The following is a 22,771-nucleotide window of genomic DNA, read 5'->3' on the forward strand; positions in this document are numbered from 1 at the left end:
CTACTTAAATTTAACATGGTATTCTCTAATTGTCATCTGGTGCTCTGGTTTGTGTCATGGTTACCTTATTACTTGGACAGGTGGGTCAGTGGATGGCCTTACACTGTCTTTAGATACACAAAGACTTTTTTTTTTTTACATCTTATGTTTTGCTAAGGTCTATAACACAGTACATTCATCACACTATTATTTCCATAAGTGATACATAGATATTATATTCTACTATATCTACAAGCAACACAGTGCATACTTAAGCTGATCTATTCTATTCTATTCTATTCTATTCTATTCTATTCTATTCTTAACAAGCAGCTAAAAAAAGTTATGATATGTACCATGTCTAAATACCTATGATCAATAACAACATGCAAAAGCTAGTACAAAAATGCGAAAGCCAATATTATCTGGTCATTTTTAACAACACCCAGTCCAGCAGGGGCTTTAATTTTGCATCAGTGGTGGTTGGAGGTTGCTTGGGGCATAGTGATTATGAAATTATAGAATTGTCGCTATTTGGTGAAGTCAGGAGGAACATTAATAATTTATACTGGACTTCCGGAGGGCAGACTTTGACCTCTTTTGCAGGCTTATTCAAAGAGTTTCTTGTGAAGCCGTCCTTAAAAGCAAAGGAGTTCAGGAAAAGTCGATGTGCTTCATAACAGAGATCTTGGGGGCACATGACCAGACTGTCCCTGTGTGCTGAAAGATGAGGCGACGAGGCAAATGCCCACATGCTCATGCCAACAAGGTTTTGGAGGAACTTAAGAATAAAATGAGGATGTATCATCTTTGGAAGGAGGGTCAGGTCTCTTGGGAAATATTTAAGGGGGCTATCAGAGCATGTAGAAGAAAAATTAGGGAAGCCAAAGCTCAGTTTGAACTTAGAATGGTGACTTTGGTAAAGAATAATAAATTGTTTTTACAAATATATTAACAGCAAAAGGAAGGATAAGATCAGTCTTTGTCCTTTATTAGATGCAGGAGGGAACTTGGTAACTGTAGATGAGGAGAAGGCAGAGGTGCTTAATGCCTTTTTTGCCTCAGTTTCTAGTGGGAAGACGGCTTGCCTTCAGGAAAACTGCTCTCTTGGGTTGGTCAATGGTATCAGGGAGCAGAATGGTCCCCCCATTATTCAGGAGGAGGCAGGCAGAGAACTGCTGAGCCACTTGAATGTTCATAAATCTATGGGACCAGATGGTATCCATCCCAGGGTGATGAGGGAGCTGTCAGATGAGCTTGCGAAGCTGCTCTCCAACATTTACCAACAGTCCTGGTTCACTGGTGAAGTTCCAGATGACTGGAAGATGGCCAATGTGACACCCATTCACAAAAAGGGTAGAAAGGAGGATCCTAGTAATTATAGATGAGTCAGCCTCGCTTCAGTACCTGGTAAGATAACGGAGCAATTTATATTAAGTGCCATCACGCAGCACTTACAGGAAGGGCAGGGTATCAGACCCAGCCAGCACGGGTTTAGGAGGGGTAGGTCATGTTTGACCAACCTGGTCTCCTTTTATGACCAAGTGACCTGCCTGGTGGATGCAGGAAAGGCTGTGGATGTTGTTTATTTTGACTTCAGCAAGGCCTTTGACACTGTCTCCCACAGAATACTACTGGAAAAGCTGGCAACCCATGGCTTGGACAGGAGCACTCTTTGCTGAGTTAAGAACTGGCTGCATGGCCAGGCCTAGAGTGGTTATGAACGGTGCTGCATCCAGCTGCCGACCAGTCACCAGTGGTGTCCCTCAGGGGTCTCTGCTGGGGCCTGTTTTGTTCAACATCTTCAGTGATGACATGGATGAGGCTATTGAGTCCTTCATTAGTAAATTTGCAGATGACACCAAGTTGAGGGCATGTGTTGATCTGTTGGAAGGGAGAGGGGCTCTTCAGAGACACCTAGAATTGTTGGATGGATGGGCAGAGTCCAGTGGGATGGAGTTTAATACGTCCAAGTGCCGAGTCTTGCATTTTGGCCACAATAACCCCCTGCAACATTATAGGCTGAGGACAGTGTGGCTGGACAGTGCTCAGGCGGAAAAGGACCTGGGGGTACTGGTTGACAACAGACTGAACATGAGCCAGCAGTGTGCCCTGGTGACCAATAAGGCCAATGGCATCCTGGCCTGCATGAGGAATAGTGTGGCCAGCAGGACCAGGAAACTCATTCTTCCCCTGTACTCGGCACCGGTGAGGCCGCACCTTGAATACTGTGTCCAGTTCTGGGCCCCTCAGTTTAGGAAGGATGTTGAGATGCTTGAGTGCGTCCAGAGAAGAGCGACAAGGCTGGGGAAGGGCTTGGAACACAAGTCCTATGAGGAATGACTGAGGGAGCTGGTGTTGTTTACCCTGGAGAAAAGGAGACTCAGGTGACCTTATTGCTCTCTATAACTTCCTGAAAGGTGGTTGTAGTCAGATGGGGATCAGTGTCTTTCTCCAGGCAACAAATGTCAGAATGAGAGGACACAGTCTCAAGCTGCATCAGGGGAAATATAGGTTGGATATTAGGAAAAAGTTTTTCATACAAAGAGTGATAAAATATTGGAATGGCCTGCCCGGGGAGATGGTGGAGTCACCATCCCCGGATGTGTTTAAAAAAAGACTGGATATGGCACTTTGTGCCATGGTTTAGTTAAGGTGTTTAGAGCATGGGTTGGACTTGATGATCTTGAAGGTCTCTTCCAACCTAGTCATTCTGTGATTCTGTCATTCTGTGATTCTGTGATCAGTAATATTAATTGTCTGCTGATGTAAGAGCCGCCGTACTTGGTCCAAGCTTCTCTGTTCCAGGGATATTCCACCTCCCATATTGCTTTCACTGGTTACACATCTGATAGGTAAGGTGAGCGCACTTTTGATTCCTTGGGTTCCTTCCTGAACTCTCCCGGAGTTGAGAGTTCTTGGATCCTTTTCCCAGGGTCTTCCCAGCTGGACAATTCCTTGACTCAGTGGGAGTTGCTACTGAAGTGGTGCACACCCTGCACTGCCTTTATAGGTCCCAATTTGGGCCAGCTATTTGTAGCAATGGGGAACAAAGAGACATGGACCCCCTTATGCATCCAAAGGAGATCCTTTACCGTAGAAATTACCCCCCTATATACGTTTCGTTTCCACCGGACAGAACCAGAACTTAACAGAGGAAAGGCATCCATTGGTTGGCTCATCTGTAGTCTCCTGTCCATGCGTCCTATAACCCAATCAGCTTCCTGTTCATATGCTGTCAATGCATTCCTCCTCAAAAGTGCCTCTCACCCCCCAACCAACTTCCAACCGTCTAGCCTGCAGCTGTGCCTTCCCTACAGGGCCTTCTGGTGAACATCAGCCTTAACAATTTTAACAATTATAACCCCATATTCCAAAGGCTTCTCCACCATTTTGTTTTTCTTTGTTTCTGGGGAGTCCATGGGATTCAGCACCTTTTTGTCTAGCGAATATTCCTCTTATTTTGCCTGTTGCTGTTTTGTGTAATAGTAAACTGTTATTTTTTCACTTATATTTCCTTGCATTCATCTCTCCTTATTGGTGAAAGGGGAGTGATTAAAACTAAAAGGGGAGGTAACTAATTTTGGAGTGTCCGCCCTGTATAATTGTCTTAAACCAAGACATGCCCAAAACAATGAAGGCATGTCACCTATAAAAACTCTCATATCTGTATACTTAAAAAACTTTTAAATGGAATTCTTAAAACTTTTTTTAAAAGTCAAAATTCAAAATTCAGCATTTTTATGGGTTTTGAAAACCCTCCAATTAGTTTGCAAGAAGTGATTGACATAAGGGAAGAAGGAAATTGGCGAGCTGAATTTCAACAGAACCTTCGCATAATTGGTGGATAAGATTGAAAAATGAGTGTCACAATTCAATAATCACAGCCAATGATGCATTTCTTCCAATTGGATTGACATATCTTTTTTCAGCTATGACAGCCATTAAAAGCAAGTATTGAAATAAACTGAACTTAGAACCAGATCTTTGAATTGATGTATCACAAAGTGGCAAACCAAGATTTAAAAATTATTAAAGCATATTTAATCACATTGCTCTCACTCAACAATATAATTTTTGTCAAGCATTATATTTCAGGAAGAGCAAAAAGGTTTCCTGCATATTAATAAAATTTTTTTTAATTTAAATATTGTTTATCTCTACATCATTCTTTTTAATTAATATTTTTCTGTATCTTTCATAATGTACATAATATTTTTAAAGAGGTAAATGTATATAATTTCTAAATAAATAAATATATATATATATATATATGCAGGTTGTGCGCTCAAAAATTTTTTACTGATGCGGTAGGCAAACAAAAAATTTTGGAGAGCACTGGCATAGAAGTGATGAAGTCCTTTGAGTCTTGGAAGCAAGGACAGATGACAAACCAAGACTAGAGAGATGCTGTTTGCCACTGTAGGGAGAAAATTTGTGCAGCCAAATCCTGATTAGAGTTCAAGATGGCTTGTACTATGAAGGACACCAAAAAGGTCTTTTTAAAATATGTTATCAAGAAAAGGAGATAAGATCGGTCTGCTACTTGATGAGGTCATTCATCTCACAAGTAGGGGCATAGACAAAAAAGAGATGTTTAATGTCTTCTTTGCTTCTGTTTTTATCACCAGTGATGGATCCTGGGACCCCCAAAGCCCTGTATTGAAAGAGTGTAACTGGGGGGATGATAAGCTCCCAGCTGACTCTGAACTTATTTGAGACTTGCTGCTCTAGCTGGATGCACATAAGTCGATAAGGCCTGATGGAATTCATCCCAGGGTTTTGAAATAACTGGCTAATGGTATCATGGGACCTCTCTCCATTATATTTCAAGTGTCTTGGGAGTCTGGAGAGGTCCCAATTGACTGGAAGCTGGAAAATGTTGTCATTTTTCAAGAAGGGTAAGAAGGAAGACCCTGGTTATTACAAGTCTGTCAGTCCATTTACCAGGCATTCCAGTGCTGTTGAAAAGCACCTGAGAGACAGTGCAGTCATAGCCAGCAGGGGTTCATGAGGGGAAAGTCCTGCTTAACTAATTTAATTTTCTTTAATGTCAAAGTCACCCATCTGGTTGATAAAGGGAGGCCAGTAGATGTGAGGTTTTTGGATTTTAGCAGCTTTTGATACTATGTCTCACATAGTATGTCCTTCTGCACAAAATGTCTAACACACAGCTAGACATGTCCATAATACATTGGATGAACAATTGTCTGACAAGTTGGGCTTGAAGGGTTAAAGTAAATGGGGCTACATCAGGCTGGTGGTCAGTCACCAGTGGGGTTTCCCTGTGTTCAATTTTAGAGCCAGTGCTTTTTAATGTTTTAAATTATCTGGATACAAGAGTCAAATGTACATTAAGTAAGTTTGCTGAGGATGCTAAATTAGGAGGAGCTGTGGATTCCCTCATGGATAGAGAGGCCTTACAGAGAGATCTGGATAGACTAGAGAACTGGACAATCACCAACCATATGGAATTTAAAAAGAACAAGTGCTGGATTGTCTACCTGGAATCGGCTAATCCTGTTTATACATATAAATTTGGGACGAGAGGCTGGAAAGCAGCCCCATGGAAAGAGATCTGGGTGTTTGAGTTGATGGCAAGTTGAATATGAGTCAACAGTTTGCTCTGGCAGCCAAAAGGGCCAACTGTGTCTTTGGATGCGTTGAGCTCAGTATAGCTAGCTAGCTGGTCAAGGGAGGTGATTGTCCCAGTCTACACTGCATTGGTGTGGCCCTATCTCAAGTACTGTGTGCAATTTTGGGTGCCTCAATAAAGAAGGACATCAAACTATTAGAGTGTGTCCAGAAAAGGGCGACCAAGGTGGTGAAAGGTCTCAAGGGCAAGATTTCTGAGGGGTGGCTGGGGTTACTTGGTTTGTTCTACTTCAAGAAGGCTGAGGGGTGACCCCTCTCTGTTGACCAGTGATAGGACATGAGGAAATGGAATGAAGCTGCATCAGGGGAAGTACAGACTGGACATTAGAAAAAGGTTCTTCACTGAGGCGGTGGTCGGTCACTGGAACAGGCTCCCTGGGGAAGTGACATCATGTCTGTCAGAGTTTGAGAAGCATCTGGACAATGGTCTTTTTCATATGGTTTAGTTTTAGGTAGTCCTGAGAGGAGCAGGGAGTTAGACTTGATCCTTATGGGTCCCTTCCAACTCAAGATAATCTATGATTTGCAGTAATCTGTGGGTCTCTGGGCTTTATATAAGTCCAAATCTGGCTAGCTCTGGACTCTGGCCCACACGGACTTGCATAGACAAAGATAAAAGACGAGAAGCGCTCTTCACCACGTGGGGGCGAGTGTCCAGTTTATTAGCTTGAGACAGGACACTGCTGGTGTGGCAACCACCCAGGTAGTAAAGAGCCCAAACCACACCTGCAGTAGGGTTTTATACTCAAGAGGATGAGGGCAGGGAAAGAGGACCGCGGCCAATGAGATAATATTGGGGAGGGGCAAGGGGAGGGGTTTCCATGGGACAGACCAGGTGTGTAGAAAGGGGTGCATGGGGGAGAGACCATGTGGTGAGAAAGGGGGAATAATCTACATGACATACCATACTCAGTACAAACTTCCCATCACCCAGTGCAAACAACAACTAAATAAACTATTTAGTGCAATACAACAATGATTCTATGATTTTAATTGTTCTCTTGACACATTTTGTTAATAGATGAATGATTTATTCAGTTCAAGCAAGTGATAGGTATCAGAGACTGAAATAGTTCATGCTTCAAACATTGATATAAAAGAGTTTTGCCCGTTATAACAAAAAATGTATAAAGAAACTACATCTGAAGAAGCCATCCTGAAGATATCTTACTGGATCTTTGGACTATAAGTTAAACCACATAGATAAGATGCTATTGTTCAGTTATCTCAGGCCTGGAGAAAAAAACAAACAGGACTGAGGAAGAGGAATGCATCCACAAGAAAGCCAAATGCAGTAGAGATTCTTCCCTGACTGAGTTTGGGGTGGGAGAGACCACAGGCCACAGAAGCCAGGTTTACTCCCCCAGAGACCAGGCAGAGGGAGGAGGTTTTGGGTGTAACCTCTGGTTAGAGGCAGTGAACACCCATCCTCCCTTACACAAACTAGCCCAGCTGTGAAACCCCCAACCCCACAGGCCACATCCACATGAGAGGCAGCTGAGGTGGTGTTATAATCCATCAAAGACACCCCAAAGTGTCCCCCAGAGTAATTCCTAAGCCTTGCACCACAGGACTGCATGTGATGCTGAAATAAACAGGGCAGGAGATCTGTCTCCTTTTTAAGGCCTTTGTTAAAAGTGATCAGCTCAGGTGGGGAGAACTGACAGGTCCACGCTCACACTGCTGCTGCTCCCAGGAATGGCCCAGAGCAGGACGAAGAGTGCAGCTTTGTCCACTGGTTTGCAGGCAGAGCTGGAGGTTCCATCCTCACAATTCAGATTCCCTGTTATTCAGTTTGACATTAGAGGTCCTCTGTCCAGCCGACATCTTTTAGGTTAGGGTGAGGGGTAAAAAGGGTCTTAGTGGATACTAGATTTTGTTCCTCACATCTAGACATCACTTTGATTTGTCAATTTTGTGTTGGCTCGGTGTTTTTAGGGGTTTTTGGCTAGGTTTGGTGAGGGGTTTCTCCCGTTGCATGCTGGATCCGATGTCATTTGCATGCCAACTCGATGTCTCCTCCTCTTCACCATCTGGGTGCCATCCTCCAGGAAGCAGCAGGGTGCCACTCGACAACAGGGGGAATTCTTAACCATCAATGACAGGTAGTTAACAAAAACGGCAGGTGATTACAATAACAAAGAGTTAGAACTCCACCCTGGCAGCAAATAGCCCAACCTGCGAACTCTGCAGCCTTTTAAAAAAATGAGCAGCTTTTCTGCTCATAACAATGCAACAAACCGAGAGTCTGTTATGAGACAATGGCAAACTTCCTCTCCTCCCCTCCTCCCCAACCCCTCCGGCCTTATCTTATCATCAAATCCCCTCCCCTCAGTGCAGCTGAGACCAGAGACCCCTGCAGCCCGTGCAGAAAACCAAAGACCAACCATGAGACTGATCCTGACACAGCCCAGCCGCAGCTCCCTGCCACAAGTTACAGGTGGGTCAGGTAGGCTTCAGGTGTGATGTTAACCCTTTCAGTGCTTCAATCCTCCCTTGAGTGAAAAAAAAGAACAAAATGCAAGCATGTAAATGAACATCATGAAGACATCAAGGTCAGTGAGGAAGAAGTTAAGTCTCAGATGGGAGGGAGGAGAAGAGGCCTTGTTTTGGAGCTGAAATCCTCTTGTAAGCTATGGAGAAAGGACTCTTTTTCCTTATAACACATGAAACTATGGGGAGATGAAAGTGTTCAAATTGGTATCTGTGGAAGGGGCTAACAGCGGGCCTGTTAGCTAAAGGAGCGAGAAGAAGCCAAGAAGTAAGAAGAAGCTGATAAGGAGCTTTCTCCAAGTCTGTAACCAAGGAGATCGAGAGAAGAAAGATAAGAGCACTTTGCAGCTGGACGAAGCATTTTTAGAAAGTTAGGTGAAGTCACTATAACTTCTCACCAATAGCATGGTATTGACTTATTGTGGCCAATAGTTAAGGTAGAAGAAGGGTAAACAATTGGAAAGTGTATAGAAGATCAGACATGTTCACTAATGAAGTGTTGCCAACTGAGACTGCTTGTGGTCTCTGATTTGTGTCTTGACCGCCTCGACTGTGACAGGTATCGAGCAAAGGCCTCCATGCTAAGATAAGCAGATGTTGAAATAGCTGTAATCTCATGACAAGTTTGAACAGAGGAAGAGAGAAAAGTAGTCCTGTGCTTCCAGGAGAAGAAGATTTCTGTTCCCAGGAATGATTTTAGAGATAGATAATAAGAACTTTTGCCTTTGAGTAGCTCATCTTTAAAACAATACCCCATCAGTCGACATGGCCCATCAACAAGCTGTGGGAATGCTTGTGGCAATGGGAAGTATTTCACGATGGCAGGGTTTCCCAAGCAGCTGCTACTTGAGATGAAATTGAGAACCACGAGAGAACTGTTTTTTCCTCTTGTGGTGAAGTCTCCATAACCTTAACTAGAGGGACTTCTCTCCCTCAGTGAACTGAAGAAAAACTATTTTAGAGGTGGTAAACTGACTGGAAATCTTGGGTGTGGTTTCTTTACATTGTTAGTGTGAAACAAACGGTTGTGGGGGGAGGAGAAGTGTTCTGGAGGGTTTGCTTTGATTCTTACTACTTTTTTTCTTTCTAGTTACTTTTAATAAAATTTTCTTTATGCCCTTTTAAAGTTTTGAGACTGCTTTGCCTTTCTTCTAATCCTATCTCACAGCAGGAAGTGAGTGTATTGGTGATTGGCCGTCATAGAACCCGCCACATTGTTTGGTTCATCGGCTGGGAAAATCTCAAAACTGGTGAACCAAAACCACTATACTGTTTTTTCCCCTCCTCTGCTCCAATTATAGCAGAGGAAGATGAGTAGATGATTTTTGTGAGTGCACTGGCATTTGGCCAGCAGTCAACCCACTACATTCTGTCTCCCTCTTTCTGTCCCTCCACCTATTTTCTCTTTCTTTCTTTCTTTCTTTCTTTCTTTTCTTTCTTTCTTTCTTTCTTTCTCTTTCTTTCTTTCTTTCTTTCTTTCTTTCTTTCTTTCTTTCTTTCTTTCTTTCTTTCTTTCTTTCTTTCTTTCTTTCTTTCTTTCTTTCTTTCTTTCTTTCTTTCTTTCTTTCTTTCTTTCTTTCTTTCTTTCTTTCTTTCTTTCTTTCTTTCTTTCTTTCTTTCTTTCTTTCTTTCTTTCTTTCTTTCTTTCTTTCTTTCTTCCTTCCTTCCTTCCTTCCTTCCTTCCTTCCTTCCTTCCTTCCTTCCTTCCTTCCTTCCTTCCTTCCTTCCTTCCTTCCTTCCTTCCTTCCTTCCTTCCTTCCTTCCTTCCTTCCTTCCTTCCTTCCTTCCTTCCTTCCTTCCTTCCTTCCTTCTCTCCTCTCATATCACATAAAACCCATACTATTGTCACTGGCATACGGTCTTGTTCGCACCTTAATTCAGACAGAGGCATTTCTAAGATCATAACAATAGGAGAAATGAGTCTGAATGTCTTCACAAACAATTCCATCAGATAGAACCAATCAGGTTCTGGAAGAATGGCTGTGCGGGTCTTTAGGAGAAATGGGTGTTGTCTTACAAACGGGTCTTAATGTATTCACAAACATCAAGCCAAGCAAGTTTGTTGCAGAACCCAGACAGTTTGAACTTCTGAACTTTAGGGGGAAATGTGCAGGCTTAATAGACTTCTGAATATGAACTTTTCTGCCCAGAGTGGGCTTAAATCTCATTTTAATGGTTATATGATGCATGATGCAGGGGGAGGAGGGGGATACATGTTCAAGGGGAAATATGTGGTAGGCGGCTTGGGAGGGCTGTACCTTCCTAGTACCTCAGCCAATGGGGAAAGGAAGAGGGAAACATGCGGCTGGGAGTTTAGGATAAAAGAAGGCTGTGTCCTCCAAAACTTCGAGATAGACCCCACCAGGGTAAGGCCTAGTGGCCTCTATCCCTTTATTCGAATAAAGTTGCAGGACTCCTCTGTCTCCTTTGTGGACACTGGCTTTTCACAGCGTGGATTTTCTCCACATAAGGTCCCAGAAACTGTACAGCAGAGAACTGGGAAAAACACATTCACTCTCCTGTGAAAATTTAGCAGTTTAATAAAGGACAATAGGAGACAAGGACCATAGAGCAAAGGTTATTACAGCTGGGTGCTTCTTGGCACTCAGCCAAGGCCACACTGTTATCTTTGGAGATATCCCTTAAATACTTTTTCCATTCCATCAGCCTGTTGCATATTCATAGACCCTTATGCATATCCATAAACTAGTTTACATTTTCCAGGAACTATTTTACATGGCCCCTCCATGGTCCACCTTTTTAGAGCATGCATGTTTCTTTGCTGTGGTTTTGGCTCCTTCTCTTTATCACTTCCAGTTTGGGCCTTGGTCCACACTGCCTTCAGACGGTGAGTGCTGATAGTTAGCATATGTCACCATGATATTTTCTGAAAAATCCCTTTGCCAGGATTTTTCTCCTGAGAAGCTGAGAAGCCGAGAAGCCTCAGAAAAGGAAGGTAAACAATAATTATCTGATTGCTTGGAATGTGGTTTGGAGGTTGCTTACCAACAGGTGCATCTTTGATTGGTTCCATGTGAATTGTTTTTACTGAATGACCAATCCCAGTCCAGTTGTGTCAGACTCTCTGGTCAGTCACGGGTTTTTATTATCATTATTGTCTAGCCTTATGATGTCTCCTTTCTCTTTCTTTAGTATAGTTTTAGTATATAATTTCTTATAATATAATGTAATGTAATATAATGTAATGTAATATAATGTAATATCATAAAATAATAAATCAGCCTTCTGAGAAATTGGAGTCAGATTCTCATCTCTCACCTTGTCCTGGGGACCCTCACAACACCACAACAGGCATATCTGTAGCAGGTGTCCTCATCCTATGTTCAGTGGATGTTATCCCATCCAAGCAGTCATTTTAACACAAGCATAGCTATTTCACTACTATGTCTAAGCTTAATTAACAACAGAAATAAAAATGATATCTTTATAACAAAGTTACTTTAACATCACACATATAAAATCCATTTTCATATTTGCAAAAAAAATATTATAATATGTGTCTACAACAACAGCAATGACCAAAGTACAAATAACAAAAGACTACATTTGTTGCTGTCATAGATCTAAATCAATTGATCCTGTTACTTCAAAGATTCTGGGCTTAACTTGGTGATATTAGAAAGGGAACAGTTGCCTCTACCAAAATACCACTGAGAGCATGATAAAGAAAATATGAGCAAAATATTGCCAAATTTGATATTGAGTGGAATGGAACAAATGCTACCTTATAGGTTCATACACAGCTTTATATACCTTACAAAAAGAGTGTACTTATATGTAGCAGCGTGTGGCTACTGTTACAATTGTGTCCAGGGAGGCCACAGCCCAACGGCAGGGGAAACAGACAAGACAAGTCTGTTGTTAAGCACGAGAGTCCATTTTATTTCCCTCCCCCACCCTCTGCCAGGGTGGGAGGAGGAGGTGGAGGCCCAGGAGCCTGAGCAAAGCCCAGAGAGCCAGAGAGCAGAGAGGACGCAGACCCAGGGCCATGGGGTTTTATCAGGTGTCCCATGGGAGGAGTCTTAAGATCAGATTACAGCCTCCTCAGAATGGGAAGATTACACACTTACATACAGCTTCCCTCAGCTAACAATGATAGGAAGTTTACTGGATGTAAAAAAAGCAAGTGAATTTACAGCAGGAAGTAATCCCAGAAAGCAATTGTCATCACTTTGTAGTTCCAGCAACGTTGCTGATGCAAGAATTATATTTATACTTTAAATCCTCACAGTCTAATTTTATTTTATATTACTTTTGAACTTTGTCCTTTTGGAACACTTTTTTGTAGAGGGCATCATGTCATATTTTACCAACTTTCAAAGTATAAACTAATAGCTAAGAATGCTTGATTAAAATGCTTCTGTTTAATACAAGGAGGCAGATATTACAAATTTCAATAACACTTCTCCATCATGCTTCCTTTCTTCACTTTTTAATGCTGAACATCCATTATTATTTTTTTTTAATTTTAGGATTTGGTTCAGAAGAAAAGCACGTTGCTTTACAGACTTGAATTCTACTCCTTCTACAGGCAGCCTTTCCCAAATCTTATTCAGCTCTCATTTAACCTTATTTTTACAATGATTTCATTAACCTCCTTAAAGATGTTAGAAATTTAGGCCTGAAGGCTATCACTGCTTTATGAAAACCCAATGATGACTGATCTGGCATTGTTCACACTAAAACACCTATAAATATTTTTTTTATTCTTTTCATGTATGCATGCATGCATGCATGCAGGGTATTTCATAAAACAAATGACCAGAAACAAATTTTTTCATACTTTCTGGCCTTCATCATGTAACCATGCAGAATTCTTCATCTTATCTGGCCTACTTAAATTATATGATCAAATTAAAATGCTATTACATTCAACAAGCTAGAAAATTCCACATGACAGTGCAATAGTACAGGTGACTTATTGAGGTACTATCTTGTAATCTATCACTGAAAACCAGAAGCTGGAATTGGGGAAGAGGAGTGATATTTGAGCCTTTCCCTCTCATTAACTACCCCACACCTTATTACACTTCCCTCACTTAAAATTTGCATTTTGAAACAGCTTTGAGACATAAATTAGTCATTTTGCAATTTGGGAATTAAGGACATTACTTTTTCCCTCAAGGTAGAACTTCTACTCTGTTCACATTCAAACTGCATTGATTATTTAAACAGGAGGGAGAAGCTGAATGAAGATGACACTGCATAAATGCCCTTCTTTGAGGGCAATGCAGTCCTGCTCTTGGTTTCATCCCAGCCTCCTTCCTTCACATTGTGCCAGTCCCAGCAGTAATCCAGTCCCCACAGGGCTGCTGCAGACTCAGGATTTGCTCCCTGACTGCAGCAGTGACGTAGGCCCCATGTCACTTATTCCAGTCTTGAACCCCTATGGAAATGCTACCTTGCTGGGAAGGTGGCCTTACTTGTTTGCCCAAATTATACCATCACTCTTGAAGGAACTCAGCAATGTTGGAGTTTTTAACACTGAAGTCAAAGGCACCATGGAGAAGTCCACATCATAATCCTGAGGGAGGGGGACAGGATGGGACTGGAAATGAGGCTGCAGCAAAACTAGCCTACCCAGGGCTTCCTCATTTCAGCAACTCATGGAGTGTGTGGCCTTCTCAGAGACCCCTGTACTGGTGTCCTAGGGTGACGTTATGATGGTTGAATAGGGGGCCGTGTGGGTTTGCTTTCTGGAGGGGCCCCCTTTGGAGGTTTTCTCCCAAATTTGCCCTAAACCAGGACAAAATTTGATGCCCAACACATGGGGTTCGAGAGAGAGAGTGGAAAAACCCTGGTCTGACTGCATTTTGGTTGCCATTACTCTGTGTTGGTATAAAGCAGTTAATAGCCATGGTTTTTGAATTCATAATTGCTCTTGGGGTGAAGGCTTGCATGTATTTCTGGTCCCTAGGTTTTCTTGAGATCTTAATACTTCTATGGTCCCTAGGTTTTTTTTTTTTTTTTTTTATCCAGAAATAGCTCTAGTATTGTCCCTAATATGTAGTTTTTACAGCAGAGGGGCAGTGACCAGAATAGCTGTCCTGCTGGGCTTGGTGGTAATGACTTGTAAGAAGTTTATAATGGTGTTGGGATCTGTTCTAGGTATGAATGGTTCATGGCAATGGTTATGCACCCAGTTTGTTAGAGGAGGAGCAGGGGATGAGGCTTTTCAGCCTTTGCTTTCCTTCTCCTCTGAATCTGTTACCTCCCTATTAGAGAATGTTCAGTTTCCCCTGAATGTTAAAGAGACCATCTTTCTGGTATTTAATCTGGTAAGCTTCCTCCATACAGTCTGCAGCTGCTCTAGAATGAAGGCTGAGATTTCTAGAGGGGCTGATGAGACCCCTGACCCAGGAGTAGACCCAGACATGGAAAATCTTGAGTGGCGTGGGAAATGGGAGGATATGGGCCAAATCCTGAAGGAATTCTCTGACCCTATAGTCTGGGACTTTCCACATGAACAGATTCAGAACCCAGCTGAGGTGGGGAAATACCTGAAAGAGAAGTACCATGATGACCCTAAGGAGAAAAAGATCATTGCAGTGAGCGGGGCCCGGGCATATGCTTATCGCACACTGCTAGATACTGCAGGGCAGCAGAAAGAGGCAGGGAGGCAGGGAGGCAGGGAGATAAATCAGCAGCTATCCCAGTCACTCAGGCTGCAGCCAACACCCCAAGCTCGAAGCCAGCAGCCAAACCAGATAGTGAGCCTAAGCCAGCAGCTAAACCAGACAATAAGCCTCAACCAATGGTTGTTGCTACTAGCACTAGAAGCAGAAAGTGCACAGACAAGACCGATCAACCAGTGGATGATGATGATGCAGGAGAAGGACCCTCAACGCTTCCTGACATAAAATAGGGAGTCAAAGCAACAGGCACAAGATCAGAAGCCAATAGTGAGTCTTTTTACCTGAAGGACCTTCGTGGCCTACGGAAGGATTTACACTCGATGATCTGATTAATCCATAATTTGTTGGTTAGTCCGTCTTTAGGATGCTGCAGGCAAGGCTACAATTCTGGACAGCACTTAAGCGAGGCATTTGGGATCCCTATCACATGATCCTGTCATCGACCAAGGAATGTTGAGGGAGTCTATCCCTCACAGCCTCTGGGCACGGGTCTTGGAAAGTGCAGCACAGAGATACTTGTGTGCAGATGATCTCTACATGCAGCAAACCCAGTGGAAGACCATAGAACAAGGGATCCAACGCCTGAGAGAAAATGGCAGTGGCAGAGATTATCTTCTCAGATGACATAAGAACTAGGAATCCAGACTTGGTACCATGCATGTCTGTGATGTGGCGAAAACTTGTACGACTTGGGCCACATGAATATGCTTCTGCTTTAGCCATAATGAAGTAGGATGAGAGGGATGAGACCGTGCTTGATATGGCAAAGAAGCTCCAAGCATATGTAGATGCTGTACATGGCCCAACACATGCCAGAATTGCAGCGGTGGAAACACGTCTGCAGAAATTAGAGGAAAAGATAGGGGAGAATCATAAGAAACTCAAAGAGGAGATTAAAGAAGACCTTCTCCAAATCTCGGCAGTACAGATCAGATGTTCTGGTACCCAAGGCAGATATTCCCCACTGTGGGAAAGACATTCTGTGCTGTTCTTGTGAGCCAGCAAAGGCTTCCTGAAGATGAAGGAAAGCCCCATATCTCTCCTGAGGAAGACACCAAGGTTGTCACCATGGAGACATGATGAAGGAGAGAAAGTTAAAAGATACAGACTCTAGCTGGCTCACAGAATGACGTGGCTCCTTGATCAGTTACTGAGAACTTGGTTACTTTGTTTCTTTCTTATAACCAATGGGCAGTGACTGTCTATGTTAGGTAAATTTAAATATCTTGAAAAAGTATAAAAGCAACATGTTGCCATAATAAATCTCTCTTGAACCCTTCTGATGGAGTCGTGGTACTTTGTGCTGTGTCGTACTCTATAACAACACCCCAGATGGAGAGAGAAGGTACACCCCATGAGCTGAGCTGTGGTTCTTCCTGTGTGATTGTGGAGAAAACATGAGGAGATGGGATGGAAAATCTACTGCTACTTTGGCACAACGGGTGCATGAATTGAAAGAAGGCAATGCTCAGAGAGGAAGTTCCACCAAAAGGAAAGCAGGTCCAGTTGCCCGTAGCCGAACTGCCAGGTATGATGATGATGATGGCATGTCCGATCCCCTTGAAGGAACCTCCAAGACATATGTCGAAGGAAAGAAGGATAACCAGGCTTAGAGAGGCCCTGCCTCTAGGCAGGTAGAGGCTAGGGAAAGCCCTGTTTTCTGGACTATGTGGATTTGTTGGCCTGGCATACCAGAACCACAAGAATATAAAGCTTTAGTCACTACTGGTAAGCAGTGCATATTAATCCCATACAGACATGTGGGGACAGAATCTGTTTCTATCACTGGTGTGACAGGGGGATCCCAGGATTTCACTTTGGTGGAAGCTGATGTGAGCCTGACTGGAAATGAGTGGAAGAAATACCCTATTGTGACTGGCACGGAGGCCCCATATATTTTCGGCATAGATTACCTCGGAAGTGGGTATTTCAAAGACCCAAAAGGACTCAGGTGGGCATTTGGGATAGCAGCTGTAGTGACAGAGGGTGTCCAGCAATTGAACACCTTGCCTGGACTGTCTGAGAATCCATCTACAGTAGGACTTCTGAAGGGAGAAGAGCAACGAGTGCCAATTGCCACCTCAACAGTGCACTGCCGACAGTACTGAAAAAACTGAGATGCTGTGATCCCCATCCACAAAATGATCCGTGAGCTGGAGAGCCAAGGGGTGGTCAGCAAGACCCACTCACCCTTCAACATCCCCATTTGGCCTGTGCGAAAATCTGAAGGAGAATGGAGATTGACAGTGGACTATCGTGCATTGAATGAAGTGACTCCACCACTGAGTGCTGCTGTGCTGGACATGCTGGAACTCCAGTACGAGCTGGAGTCCAAGGCAGCAAGGTGGTATGCCACTATAGACATTGCCAATGCATTTTTCTCCATTCCTCTGGCAGCAGAATGCAGGCCTCAGTTTGCTTTCACATGGAGGGGAGTGCAGTACACCTGTAACTGACCGCCCCAGGGGTGGAAGCACAGTCCCACCATCTGCCATGGACTGATCCAGACTGCAGTAGAAAAGGGTGAGGCTCCAGAACATCTACAGTATATTGATGACATCATTGTGTGGGGGAAGACAGCTGCGGAAGTGTTCAAGAAAGGAGAGAAAATCATCCAAATCCTCCTGGGAGCTGGTTTTGCCATCAAAAAGAGCAAAGTAAAGGGACCAGCTCATGAGATTCAGTTCCTGGGAGTGAAGTGGCAAGATGGACAGCGTCAGATTCCTACAGATGCCATCAAAAAGATCACAGCAATGTCTCCACCAACCAATAAGAACACACAAGCTTTCCTAGGTGCCATAGGCTTTTGGAGAATGCATATTCCTGAGTACAGTCAGATTGCAAGCCCTCTTTACCTGGTCACCCGCAAGAAGAACGATTTCCACTGGGGCCCTGAGCAGCAACAAGCCTTCACCCAGATCAAGCAGGAGATTGCTCATGCGGTAGCCCTTGGCCCAGTCAGGACAGGACCAGAGGTGAAGAATGTGCTCTACTCTGCAGCTGGGAACCATGTTTTGTCCTGGAGCCTTTTGCAGAAGGTGTCTGAGGAGACTTTGGGTCGACCACTAGGATTTTGGAGTCGAAGCTACAGAAGCTCTGAAGCCAACTACACCCCAACAGAGAAAGAAATCTTGGCTGTCTATGAAGGAGTCCAAGCTGCCTCAGAGGTGATTGGTACGGAAGCGCAACTTCTCCGGGTACCATGACTACCGGTGCAGGGGTGGATGTTCAAAGGCAAGGTTCCTTCTACCCACGATGCCACTAGTGCTACATGGAGCAAGTGGATTGCTCTTATCACTCAGCGCATCCGTATAGGTAAACTGAACTGCCCTGGGATTTCTGAGGTAATTACAAATTGGCTTGATGGTGAGAATTTTGGTGTCACAGATGAAGAACAAGAACCAGTGACACGAGCTTAAGAAGCTCCTCCATATAACCAACTGCCACCAGAGGAAACACGCTACGGTCTTTTAATTGACAGTTCCTGTCGCATTGTAGGGATGAACCGGAAGTGGAAAGCAGCCATATGGAGCCCCACATGACAGGTCGCAGAGGTCACTGAAGGAGAAGGTGGACCAAGCCAACTTGCAGAACTCAAAGCTGTTCAACAGGCCCTGGACATGGCAGAAAGAGAAAAATGGCCAAAGCTCTACCTCTACACTGATTCGTGAATGGTAGCAAATCCTCTGTGGGGATGGCTGGGGAGGTGGAAAGAGGCCAACTGGCAGCATAGAGGAAGACTAATTTGGGCTGCTGATGAGTGGAAAGACATTGCTACCAGGGTAGGGAGGCTACCTGTGAAGGTCTGCCATGTAGATGCCCATGTCCCCAGGAGTAGAGCTAATGAGGAGCACCAGAACAATGAGCAGGTAGACCAGGCTGTAAATTTAGGGGTGCCTAAGATAGACTTAGATTGGGAACACAAGGGAGAGTTATTCCTAGTTCGATGAGCCCATGATGCCTCAGGCCATCAGAGCAGAGATGTCACCTATAAGTGGGCATGAGACCCAGGGGTGGATTTAACCATGGACAGTATCTCTCAGGTTATCCATGACTGTGAGACATGTGCTGCCATTAAACAGGCCAAGCAAGTGAAGTCCCTATGGTATGGTGGGCGGTGGTCCAAGTTCAAGTATAGGGAGGCCTGGCAGATTGAGTACATCACACTACCCCAGGGCAAGGGCTACATGCTCACAATGGTAGAAGCCACCACTGGATGGTTGGAAACCTGCCCTGTGTCTCATGCTACTGCCAGTAACACCACCCTGGGCCTTGAAAAGCAGGTGCTTTGGAGACATGGTACGCCTGAGAGGATTGAGTCGGACAATGGGACTCATTTCAAGAACAGCCTTATCAACACCTGGGCCAGGGAACATGGCATTGAGTGGGTGTACTATATCCCCTACCATCCACCCACTGCAGGCAAAGTGGAGAGGTACAATGGACTACTAAAAACCCAGTTGAAAGCCTTGGGTAGGGGATCTTTCAAAATTTGGGAGCAGCATTTAGCAAAGGCCACCTGTTGGGGAGGATGGAACAGGAAAGCCTTATAAATATGATTACCTGGCAAAAGATTTTGAGAATATAGAAACTATAAGCGAGATTGTAATGAAAGCAAGTTTTGAGATCCCTTAGTTACTGAACAACTGGAAAACAATGGTGTGGCCAGCCAAAGGTAATCCCCTCTTGGTGAAACAATACCCTCTGCAAGCAGGCAGGTCCAAGGGTCAGAGCAGACCCTGCAGCTTGGCAGATAGGGCCCAAAGAGTAAGATTTAGGGTTTAAAATGTAACACAGTATGGTAATGTAGTGATTCTTATAGGTTGTATAGAAATGTTATAGGATATGCATGCTGTAGTAGATTGGTTGAAGAGAATCAGAATATTCAACACAGAAGATGATTTATTGTATTGTAACGGGAACTTCGCTCTCTTCTCTCTTTTCTCGCTCACTTCTTCGTCTTCTCCTCTGCACTTCTTCACCTCCTCCTTTCTACATGCTCTCTGCTCTTAAACCTTTGTCTTTAACTCTCTTACACTTTAAGCCTCTCTTCTCTCAGGCCTGCTCCAAGCTACAGCTGTCAGTTCCCAGCAGGGCCCTGCACCCACGCTCTTTGCAATAAACTGATAGTTCCACGACCTGGCTGCAGAGATCTCTCATCTCCATCCGTCCCGACCGTGCGTGACCCCCGTCACTCCTACAGACTCTCTTACAGCCACCTGGTTAGTTAACACCCGAGGTTCCACCAACCGAGCAGGTCCTGCCCAGTCTGAGTCCCTGAATATAACAGACGGAGATAAAGTCCAAGTGCTACATGTCAGAGGTTTGTTAGGGAAGACCGTGTGGATCAATTCTGCCTCAAGTACAGACAAACCAATTTGTGGGGTTGTCTTGGCTCAGGGACCAGGCTGCACATGGTGGATAATGCAAAGAGATGGAACAACACGTTTACCTCAGGGAGATCTGTTTGTGGGGTGAGAATGATATGCAAATATCACTGTTCGTTGGATGTTACTGCCATTGTCTGTACATTAAACCATACAGACATGAGATAGAAGGAAATGTGTAAGTGTCAAAGGTCCGAGCAAGTGAAAGATGGAGTTTTGAGTGAGTAAAATGAAAGTGGGGAATCCTGCAGATCCATACTATGGGGCCTGGATTCAGTGGTCCGGTGTGGGGATGAGATGAGGGCATGATGGGTAGTGCTTGTAATTTTTTAGGGGGAAATTTTTATGTGAATAAAATGCATGATGTTTGGTAGTATGTTGACAATGTGGGGATAAAGGGTGGAATGTCCTAGGGTGATGTTATGATGCTTGTATCCCCAGTTGTCTGTTCTGTTCATGCTGGATATTACGTTCTGTGCCTTGAAGACTGGCTCTGAAGAGGGAAGTTTTGCTTTGGTTTGTTATCAGCCTGCTCCCCCACAGCTGGTTGCACACAGAGATGAGGCAGTACATAGTGCGGCTTTTGCCGTTGGCTTTGCTTTTCGCTTTGCTCTTGCTCTTGCTTCTGCTTTGCTCTTGCTTTTTGCTTCTGCTCATTAGTTAGTTTAGCTAAGCAGTCTGATTTTTCCCTGGACTATTTTTCCTTTCCCTTTTTTGGAACCACTCGAGCCTGCTTGTCCTGTGCTGACTATATGATGCTTTTATCCCAAATCATCTCATTCTGTTTATGTTGAATAATAAGTTTTGCACCTTTAAGAGTGTTCCAGAGAGTGAAGGGGGGGGGGAGAGAAGAAGCGCGCAGTTTCTTTTCAGGCACTGTACTCCACTCCTCCACATTCCTGCTCCTGACTGTGTTGTCTGTGGACAGACAGCGGGACAGAGCTCTTCTTTTGCTTTTTAGTTAGTGTCAGCTAGCTGAGGCAAAGAAGTTCCCTGGACTGTGTTTTTTTCTTTTCTTTGGACCTCTTGAAACCTGCTCTGGACTGAACATCCAGGAGACCACCGGCAGCTCACATCTCTGGCCCACCGGGCCAGGCCTGGCCTGCGACAATTCCAGCACCGGAGGGACTGATCAAAGACTGACTGAGCTGCAACCCAGGGATGGGGTTTTCTCAGTTTGTCATCTCTTTTAGAGTGGCAAGGGGTCTCATTGTTTGATATTGTTTTGGTTTTATTGTTTAATAAACAGTTTTTTTCCACCTTTCTCCAAGGAGGTATTTTTTCCTCCCAGACCAGTTTTGGGGAGGGGCCGATTTAATCTGCTTTGCCCACTGGAGCTCCTTTGGGGGATTCTTCCCCAAATTTGCTCTAAACCTGGACCAGACTGGGACCTGGGAAACACCAAGAGTTTGCACCTTGTGGCCTGCAGCAGCCATCCCCAGTGCCGGAGGGACTGATAACAAAGTGACCACTCCCAAGAGAGACTTTCTGAATTTGTCATCTTCTTCAGAGCGGTGAAAGAGTGTTGTCATCCAGTATTGTTCATTTTGTCTGCTGGGGGATGTTTTGCCTGTTAAATAAACAGGTTCTTTCCGCTTGTCTCCGAGGAATCCTTCCCGAACCGGTTGGGGGTAGGGGCCGTGTGGGTTTGCTTTCTGGTGGGGCCACCTTTTGGAGGTTTGCTCCCAAATTTGCCCTAAACCAGGACAACTGGACAGGAAGGCAACATCAAGTAAGAACCAGGTCATCCTGCTACCTTTGCTTAGTAGCCATTGACCCTGGATTCACAGAGGGATTCCAGGTGTACATGAGTTATTTGAGAAAGCAGATGTCACACCTGCACTGGAAAAATGCCTGGCATTACTTTTTTCTACACCTGTCAGTGAGGGTATGTGAAAGTAGAGTTTTTGCTCCTTGAAGGGTGTCTGGTCAAAGCCTTTTTTCATGCAAAAAGGAATATAAGAAAAGGAGGAAGACATAAACAAGAACACAGAGGGACACAAACTTCATGGACAAATAATAAGGGAGTGTCTTGGGGTGATTTTATGGTGATACTTTATTCCTTATTCATCTGCTTTATGCCCAGAAATGGCTGCTGTAGCTTTAAGATGGACCTCGGGGTGGGGCAGGGAGCCTCGGGCTCCCGTGGCTTGGTTCAAATTTTCTCTCACCTAGGTGTGCTCCAGGCTGTGCAAACCAGGATGTTGCATTGTTCCTTTTTTTGGAGTCGTTTTTGCTTGCTTAGCCAATAAGCTTCTTTTTTTTCTTTCTCCACATTTTTCCCTGGACTACAGCAGAGATCCTTCAGTTGGTTTTTTGTTGTTTTTTTTCCCTTGAACTGCTTTCAGCTTAGTTTTTTTTTCCCCTCCCATCTCAGTAGCTTGCAGGGACTGTGCCGGATGGTCTGGGCCCCAGGAGAGACTGAGTCAGCAAAAGAAAAGACACCAAAACCCAGCAGCTTCACCTGCTACGAGGAAGAGACTAACGACAAAAAGGTTCCTAACTATTCTGCCCGAGTGACTGCGTAAACTCCTGTTCCTCCCCTTTCCTGAGACAAAGGGGGCAGCTGTCATCTTTGCCTCCCAGCCACATGGCCTGGTG

The sequence above is a fragment of the Ammospiza nelsoni genome, chromosome W, assembly GCF_027579445.1.
Source record: "Ammospiza nelsoni isolate bAmmNel1 chromosome W, bAmmNel1.pri, whole genome shotgun sequence".
Lineage (NCBI taxonomy): Eukaryota > Metazoa > Chordata > Aves > Passeriformes > Passerellidae > Ammospiza > Ammospiza nelsoni.